The sequence below is a fragment of the Sapajus apella genome, unplaced genomic scaffold (genome assembly GCF_009761245.1).
Source record: "Sapajus apella isolate SASKATOON/1434 unplaced genomic scaffold, GSC_monkey_1.0 scaffold219, whole genome shotgun sequence".
In the NCBI taxonomy this organism is placed as follows: Eukaryota; Metazoa; Chordata; class Mammalia; order Primates; family Cebidae; genus Sapajus; species Sapajus apella.
This window is the reverse complement of record NW_022437159.1, coordinates 1-8,428: the sequence shown is the minus strand read 5'-3', so window position 1 is coordinate 8,428 and position 8,428 is coordinate 1. Positions and strand designations below refer to the sequence as shown.

Below are 8,428 nucleotides of genomic sequence, written 5' to 3'. Positions count from 1 at the left end.
AATACATAATCAGTCCAGAGGGAATCCATGTACAAAATTCCTAAAATAACAATATGCTTTGCAGGCAGGTGGCCATTGAGATGTGAAAAGAAGATGCTGAGTGGCGATTCTGGAAATCCCTTGAAAGTGATAAAGCCTTTTTGCCCTTCCTTCCTCGTTCTCCCAGTGGGACAGGACAAGATGGTGGGATCCCCAGCAGCCATTTTGGAAACACAGGGATGAAAGCCTCACTCTATGGCTGGTGGAGGAGGGATCTAGAAGGAGCCACATTTCTGCCCTTGGACTCCCTACTCTGGAGTTGTCATTATGGAATACAAAAACAAACCCCATCTTGTTTAACTAGATGTAATTGGGATTTTCTGTTACCTGCAGCTGATTTAGATTCCCAGAGATAGGCATATCTCTTCTAATAGTAAACTTCTCTTCTAATTATTCTTCCAATTTCAGAGGTTTTTTCCTTCTCTAAAAATAGTCTAAATGGGTGTGTGGAAGGAGGTGGTGTTGAGGTGACTTGGAGTCAGGCTCCATTTCCTCCTATCTGGAACCTCCTGGGACATCAGCCCAGCACTCACCAGCACCGCGATGGGTGTGAGTCCCTGCTGAAGAGCCTTCTCACGGCCTCCTGCACGTCCTTGTTCCTCAGGCTACAGATGAAGGGGTTTAGCATGGGGGTCCCCATGGTGTACATGATGATTGCTATGGTGTCCTGGGCTGAAAAGGAGTCTGGGGGTCATATGTAGATCCCCAGGACAGTTCCATCGAACAGGGTGACCACAGACAGGTGGGAGCTACATGTGGAACATGCCTTGCACCTTCCTGTGGCAGACGGAATCTGGAGGACGGCTGCAGCAATGCAGATGTAGGAGACCAAGATGAGCACGCAGGGGGCCAGGAACAGGACCACAGCCCCCAGGAACACACGCCGATTGACATGTGTGTCTGAGCAGGCAATCTTCATGAGCAGGTAGGCGTCGCAGTAGGAATGTGAGATCTCCCTGGCAGAGGAGCAGAATGCCAATTTGCTTGTCAGGACCGTGTGGACCAGGGAGATGAGGCTGGAGCCCTCCCATGCCAGCGTGGCCAGCCCCCAACAGAGCTGGGGGGTGATGATGGAGCAGTACGGCAGGGGGCTGTAGATGGCGATGTAGCGGTCCAGCGCCATGACGGCCAGCAGAAAGGTGTCCACGTTGGCAAAGGAGAGGAGGAAGTACATCTGAGTCAGGCAGTGGGGATAAGATATCGTCCATGTTCCTGCCACATGGTTAGCCAGGAGCTTGGGGAATAGGTTGGTGGTGAAGCAGATGTCGACAAAGGAGAGATGGGTGAGGAGGAAATACATGGGGGTGTGCAGGCGAGGGTCGGAGCCGATGTCCAGAATGATGAGTGTGTTTCCAGCCATAGTGACTAAGTAACTCTTGTCTCATTCTCCTTCCCACTGGACATCTCGCCGCAGCTTAGGGAGGTAGCAGGCTGCACAGACCACAGGGAAAGTCACTCAGCAGAGCTGGGCTTGCTTTACGTTCAGAATCAGATTGCAGTTCATTTGCAATTAGATAAATGAACAGAGCTTTCAAGCTATAACAACTTACATTTTTTATTCAGTGCTTTTTTATTTTTATTTTTGCAATAGAGTTTTGCTCTTGTTGCCCAGGCTGGAGTGCAGCAACACGGTCTCGGCTCATTGCAACCTCTGCCTCCCAGGTTCAAGCGATTCTCCTGCCTCGGCCTCCCAAATAGTGGGATTACAAGCATCTGCCACCACACCCAGCTAATTTTTGAATTTTTAGTAGAGATGGGGTTTCACCATGTTGGCTAGGCTGGTCTCCAACTCCTGACTTCAGGTGATCTGCCCACTTCAGCCTCCCAAAGTGCTGGGATTACAGGGGTCAGCCACTGCGCCCGGTATCTTCATCTGCTGAATCCTGAGCCCGTGTGTCAGTCATCATGCTACAGAGGGTCAGCCTACTTGGTTCTCAGATGCTGGGACCGAAGGCAGCATACCTAAGTCTTTGATCTCAATTCAGCCAGCATGTCCTTGTCACACAACTGTGAGTGGAGGGAGTCAATGGCAATTGGAGATGGGCCCTCATCTAAAAGTGCTGACAGTTAGGGAGGCAGAGCCTAGTGTGAAAAGGTGTTGGTAAACCCTCCCACAATGTCATGATGGAAGATGTGGCCAGCACGTGAAGGCCTGGAGCAGGCTTTACTGGCCGGAAGCCTGCAGACCGTGCTGCTCAGTTCTATCTATGAGCCTTTTCTAGACTGTCTGGGTTTTGGCCACTAGAAAATGTATGTCCCACAGCCTGGAGATGCTGTTCCCAGCCTGGCCTTCCCCACTGACCAGCTGTGTGACCTTGTACTGCTCCTTCTCTACTCTGGGCCTCACTGTGTTGTCTGCAAAAGCTTTGTATACAGTGAACCCCAAAGTCCCCAAAGGGCCAGGCCTTCAGACTTTCAGGATTCCATGCTATGAAACCCAACAGATCAACCTTGCATGACCCTTGTCTTACATAGTAGAGTTTCGAGAAAGCCCAGAATTACGTCTGTCCACTTCGGTCCAAGATGTCAGTATCTCTCACCCAGGACACTGCAGACATTGTTTCCACCCGTGCCAGGCTACTGGCTTTCCGCCCTTCAGCAGCTGGCATCATCTGCTAAAATCACAAAGGTGGCCGGGCACACTGGCTCACGCCTGGAATCCCAGCACTTTGGGAGGCCAGGGAGGGCAGATCAGCTGAGGTCAGGAGTTTGAGACCAGCCTGGCCAACATGGTGAAGCCCCATCTCTACTAAAAATACAAAAATTAGCCTGATGTGGTGATGCATGCCTGTAATCCCAGCTACTCGGGAGGCTGAGGCAGAGAATCTGTTGAATCCGGGAGGCAGAGGTTGCAGTGAGCTGAGATCATGCTACTGCATTCCAGCCTGGGCGAGGGAGCAAGACTCCATCTCAAAACAAAACAAAAATCTACAAAGGGAACCTGACACTCTTCTGCTCAAAACTCCCCAATAGAAGTTCATCACACTCAGACTAAAGCCCAGCCCCCTGGCCCCAGCCAGGCGGTCCCTTCTTGGCTTGTTCCCATGTACTCCTGCCAGCCACTCGGGACATCAATCCCTCCCTGCCCCTGGGCCTTTCCACTGGATGTTTTCTCAGCTGGCATTCTCTCTGCTAGACCTTCACGGGGCTGCTGCCTCTTGACATCTGCTTTCACTCAAATAGTGCCTCCTTGGAAAGGCCTCTGTGTCCAATTCTGAGTAGCCCCTCCTCCCAAAAGTCTCTATGGATCCTGCTTTATTGTGTTTATAGCATGTATCTCTGTGCAAGGTAATCTTGTTCACTGATTCTTTTATGGCCTATTTCCCCCATGATGCTGTGCTCTCCTGAGAACAGTGTTGCATCAGTCTCATTCACTCAACAGTGAATGAGTGTTTCTTGTTCTCAGTGACAGGAAAAATATCTGGCACATAGTAGGTGCTCAATAAATCCATCAAATAAAATAATAAACATTACAAAGGCATTATGTATCAAAATCTACTTGTGTAAGATGCAGGTATGGTGTTCGATGAGAAATATTTGGGGCCAGGTGTGGTGGCTCATGGCTGCCCAGCACTTTGGGAGGCTGAGGTGGGCAGATCACCTGAGGTTAGGCGTTCAAGACCAACCTGGCCAACATGGTGAAACCCTGTCTCTACTAAAAATACAAAAATTAGCTGGGTATGGTGGTGGGCACCTGTAGTACCAGCTACTCGGGAGGCTGAGGCAGGAGAGTCACTTGAACCTGGGAGGCGGAGGTTGCAGTGAGCTGAGATTGTGCCATTGCACTCCAGCCTGGGCGACAGAGCCAGACTCTGCCTCAACACACACACATACACACACACACACACACACACACACACACACACACAAAACAGAAAAAGAAATGTTTGGAATGTATTTAAGAAATAAAATGATCACTTAAAGCATACAGTGCCGCCCTTTCTAAGTGTGCAGAGGAGAGGGAGGCAGTGTGCAGGCAGTCTCAGTGTGAGAAAGCCTGTGGTCACGTGTCGACAGGAGCGTCCGCAGCTGTACCTATGGGGAGGATGACCTGTGTGGCCTCTGTGTGATCCAGCACCTGTGGCCAGTGTAGACCACAGGGGCAAACTGGCTCCTGTGAGCCAGACCTCGCTTGCAGGTGTATTTAGTTTGGACCCTTCATGTTTTACAAAACATCTCACATGAGCTGACATTTTAAAAAGCAAAGATTCCAGATAAAATCTGCATTTCTGATTCTTGGTAAATAGGCAGACCTAGTAACACTGGACTCCTGTCCTTGCAGTGCTGCAATCAGCTGGAAAATACCCACTGATCGCTCACTATGCAAAACACAAGCCTGGGGTTTAGCTCTGTACAGAGTCCCAGTGTATCCCTTAGAGCCGGCCTCTGTGGGAGGTTACGATGTCCTCATTTTGCACAAGGCAGCGGAGGCACAGCAGAGTCCAGGGACTCCCCCAGGGTGGCAGAGCTGCCGTCCTCCTCTCCAGGGTGCCTGTACCGGCATCTTTTTATCAACGTGGTTTCCATCTGTTCTGGCCCCTGGAATCACCCAGAAAAAGTTGACTCACTTTCCACATGGCTTCCTTTCTGGGACCTACTGGAAGCCATCGTTGATTTCTTGAAATTTCCTTATCCCCAGAAAGTCTAAACTCTGAAGGATTTTTTGAAAGCTAGAATGAAGAATTTGTAGAGTTCAGTAAGTCAGGGAAAGCTTACTTTGACTTTAGACACAGAGTTGTTCACATCTACAATTTTAAGCAAAAAAAAACAAATAAAACATTCACCTGGAACCTTAACCTATTGCTGTCAGCATTCTGCCCTGTCCTCTCCCTCCCTCCTGCCCCCCTGCCCTCCTGCCCCCCTGCCCTCCAGCACTCTGAGGCAGTTCTTTATGCAGTGGACAAGTCAGCGTAGTTTATTGACCTATTTTGCTTTGAATGATTTTTTTCAACCAAAATCTTATATAGAAATGATTTCTCGGTGAGGTGTGGTGGCTCACGCCTGTAATCTCAGCACTTTGGGAGGGTGAGGGGGGCAGATCATGAGGTCAAAAGTTCGAGACCATCCTGGTCAACATGGTCAAACCCCATCTCTACTAAAAATACAAAAATTAGCTGGGCATGGTGGCACCTGCCTTGTAGTCCCAGCTACTTGGGAGGCTGAGGCAGGAGAATTGCTTGAACCCAGGAGGTGAAGGTTGCAGTGAGCCAAGATTGCGCCACTGCACTCCACCCTGGTGCCTGGCGACAGAGAGAGTCTCTGTCAAAAAAAAAAAAAAAAAAAAAAAAAGAAATGATTTCTCAAGACTAGGTTTTGTCTTGTTATGATAAGTGTTAAAGATATAGGCCAGGTGTGGCAGCTCACACCTGTAATCCCAGCACTTTGGGAGGCCAAGGCGGGTGGATCACCTCAGGTCAGGAGTTCAAGACCAGCCCGACCAACATGATGAAATCCCATCTCTATTAAAAATACAACAACAAAAAAATTAGTCAGATGTGGTGCCAGGCACCTGTAATCCCAGCCACTTGGGAGGGTGAAGCAGGAGAATCACTTGAACCCAGGAGTTAGAGGTTGCAGTGAGCTCAGACTGCGCCACTGCACTGCAGCCTGGATGGCAAAGCGAGACTCTGTTTCAAAAAAAATCTTAAAGACATAGATGAATTTTGAAATAATAGAAATTACTTGAAACAACTGGATCACCAGGCAGTTTTTGGTATCATCATGTTCTGCAGGTAATTTGTGTTGTAATTATGCTTTTTTAGTGTGGGATTTGATTGGCACAACAGTGTGAATTCTTTTCTTTTTTCTTTTTAAACAGGGCCTTGGACTTGCCGATCCAAGATGGCCGTTTAGGAACAGCTCAGGATTGCAGCTCCCAGTGAAAGCGCAGAGGGTGAGTGGACGCCGCGTTTTTATTGCCCACAGACTAGGAAATTCCTGGGCAGAGGTGCTCCATGGTCGCCAGTGCGGCTGTTTCGGCCAGCGCGGCTGTGCCAGCCAGCGCCGCTGCTTTGCCCCACGCGGCTGCTTTGTTGGTGCCCCGGAGCCGTGGTTCCTGTACAAAATACACCGGTCCGGGGGCCCTTTTGGCTGGCGATTGGAGCCACGGGAAGTCGCCCGTTCGCCGGTTCAAACGGGGGACTGAGCAGAGAACCAGGACAGTAGATTCCAGGGCAAAAAAAAAAAAAAAAGCGCCACAAACCTCAGTGCCGCTGTTTAAGCCAGCGCAGTGAGTGGCCGCAGGGGAAAGCAAACAGACCCCGGCGCCTCTTCAACAGGCGACTGGAACACGAACTTAAAAAAGGCTCTGAGGCAGGGAGCCAGGCGATCAGGCTCGGCTGGTCCCACACCCACAAAAGAACAGCAACCAGAAACTCTGGATTGAGAGTTTCACAGCAAGCGCAGCTGAACCCGGACCGTCCAGCTATGTGGGGGAGGGGCGTCCGCCATTACCGAGGCAGCCCGCCATGACGGAGTTAGTCGGCCAATGCTGAGTCAGCCCACCATTGCCAAGGCAACCCGCCATTGCTGAGGCAGCCGGCCATTGCCAAGGCAACCTGTTACAGCAGAGAGACTCCGCCTCAACAGAGGCAGGCCACCATCCCCAAAGCAATTCTAACTACACCCATACAAATAGGACTGCAGGGAAGTTCACTCAGCAGCGGGGCGGAACCCACAGCAGCTCAGCAAAGCCTCTATAGGCCAACAGTGACTAGGCTGCCTCCTTGCTGGGCAGGGCAGGTCTGAAGGAAAAAAAAAAGAGGTGGCAGCATAACAGAAACTCATAAATAAAGCCCTAAATCCCTGGGACAGAGCACCTGGGAACAAAAAGCAGTTTATGAGTTCTGCTGCAGCAGACCTAAAAGTACCTGCCCAGCAGCTCTGAATGAACAACAACAGAGCTCACAGCTCAGCATTTGAGCTCCTATAAAGAAGAGACCATCTCCTCAAGCAGCTCCCTGACCCCTATATATCCAAAGAGACACCCCATAAAAGAGATCAGATTGACACTAGGCGGGTATCCTTCTGGGACAAAGGTAGCAGAAGAAGAAAACTGGTAACAACCCTTACTGTTCAGCAGCTGCTGTAGGTGAACCCCAGGCAAGCAGGGCCTGGAGTGAACCTCAGCAGACCTACAGCAGAGGGGCCAGACTGTCAGAAGGAAAACCAAGAAACAGAAATAACCTCATCATCAACAAACAGAACGTCAATCTGAAAGATTTGAGACCCAATCTGAAAGCCAGCAACTACAAAGTCGACAGGTGGATAAATCCTTAAAGATGGGAAGAAACCAGCGCAAAAATGATGAAAACACCTGAAACCAGAACACCTCTTCTCCTAAAAGGGATCACAACTCCTCACCAGCAAGGGAACAAGGTTGGAGGGAGAACGAGTGTGATGAAATGACAGAATCAGACTTCAGAAGGTGGGTAGTAAGAACTTAAAGAACACGTTCTAACCAAATGCAAAGAAACTAAGAACCCTGAAAAAAGATTTGACGAAATGCTAACGAGAATGGACAAAATAGAAAGGAATATAAGTGAATTGATGGAGCTGAAAAATGCAACACGAGAACTTCGTGAAGCATGCACAAGTATCAACAGCCGAATTGACCAAGCAGAAGAAAGGATATCAGAGGTTGAAGATCAACTCAATGAAATAAAACGGGAAGGCAAGACTGGAGAAAAAAGGGTAAAAAGGAATGAACAAAGTCTCCAAGAAATGTGGGACTATGTGAAAAGACCTAATCTATGTTTGATAGGCGTACCCGAATGCGACGAAGAGAATGAATCCAAGCTGGAAAATACCCTTCAGGATATTATCCAGGAAAACTTCCCCAACCTAGCAAGGCAGGTAAACATTCAAGTCCAGGAAATACAGAGAACACCACAAAGATATTCATCAAGAAGAGCAACCCCAAGGCACATAATCGTCAGATTCACCAGGGTCGAAATGAAGGAGAAAATACTAAGGGCAGCCAGAGAGAAAGGTCGGGTTACCCACAAAGGGAAGCCCATCAGACTCACAGCAGATCTCTCAGCAGAAACCCTACAAGCCAGAAGAGAGTGGGGGCCAATATTCAACATCCTTAAAGAAAAGAACTTTCAACCCAGAATCTCCTATCCAGCCAAACTAAGCTTCATAAGTGAAGGAAAAATAAAATCCTTTGGGAACAAGCAAGTACTCACAGATTTTGTCACCACCAGGCCAGCTCTACAAAAGCTCCTGAAAGAGGCTCTACACATATAAAGGAACAACAAGTACCAGCTCAACTAAAGGGCAAAACAGCCAGCTAGCACCAAAATGGCAGTATCAAATTCACACATAACAATATTAACCCTAAATGTAAATGGACTAAATGCCCCAATCAAAAGACACAGACTGGCAA

General features: G+C 49.0%; 1 pseudogene; it reads right to left on the bottom strand.

The window, feature by feature from the left end:
* Nucleotides 1-568: 568 nt before the first annotated feature.
* On the bottom strand, nucleotides 569-2,648 carry LOC116544504 (annotated as a pseudogene).
* Nucleotides 2,649-8,428: the final 5,780 nt, after the last annotated feature.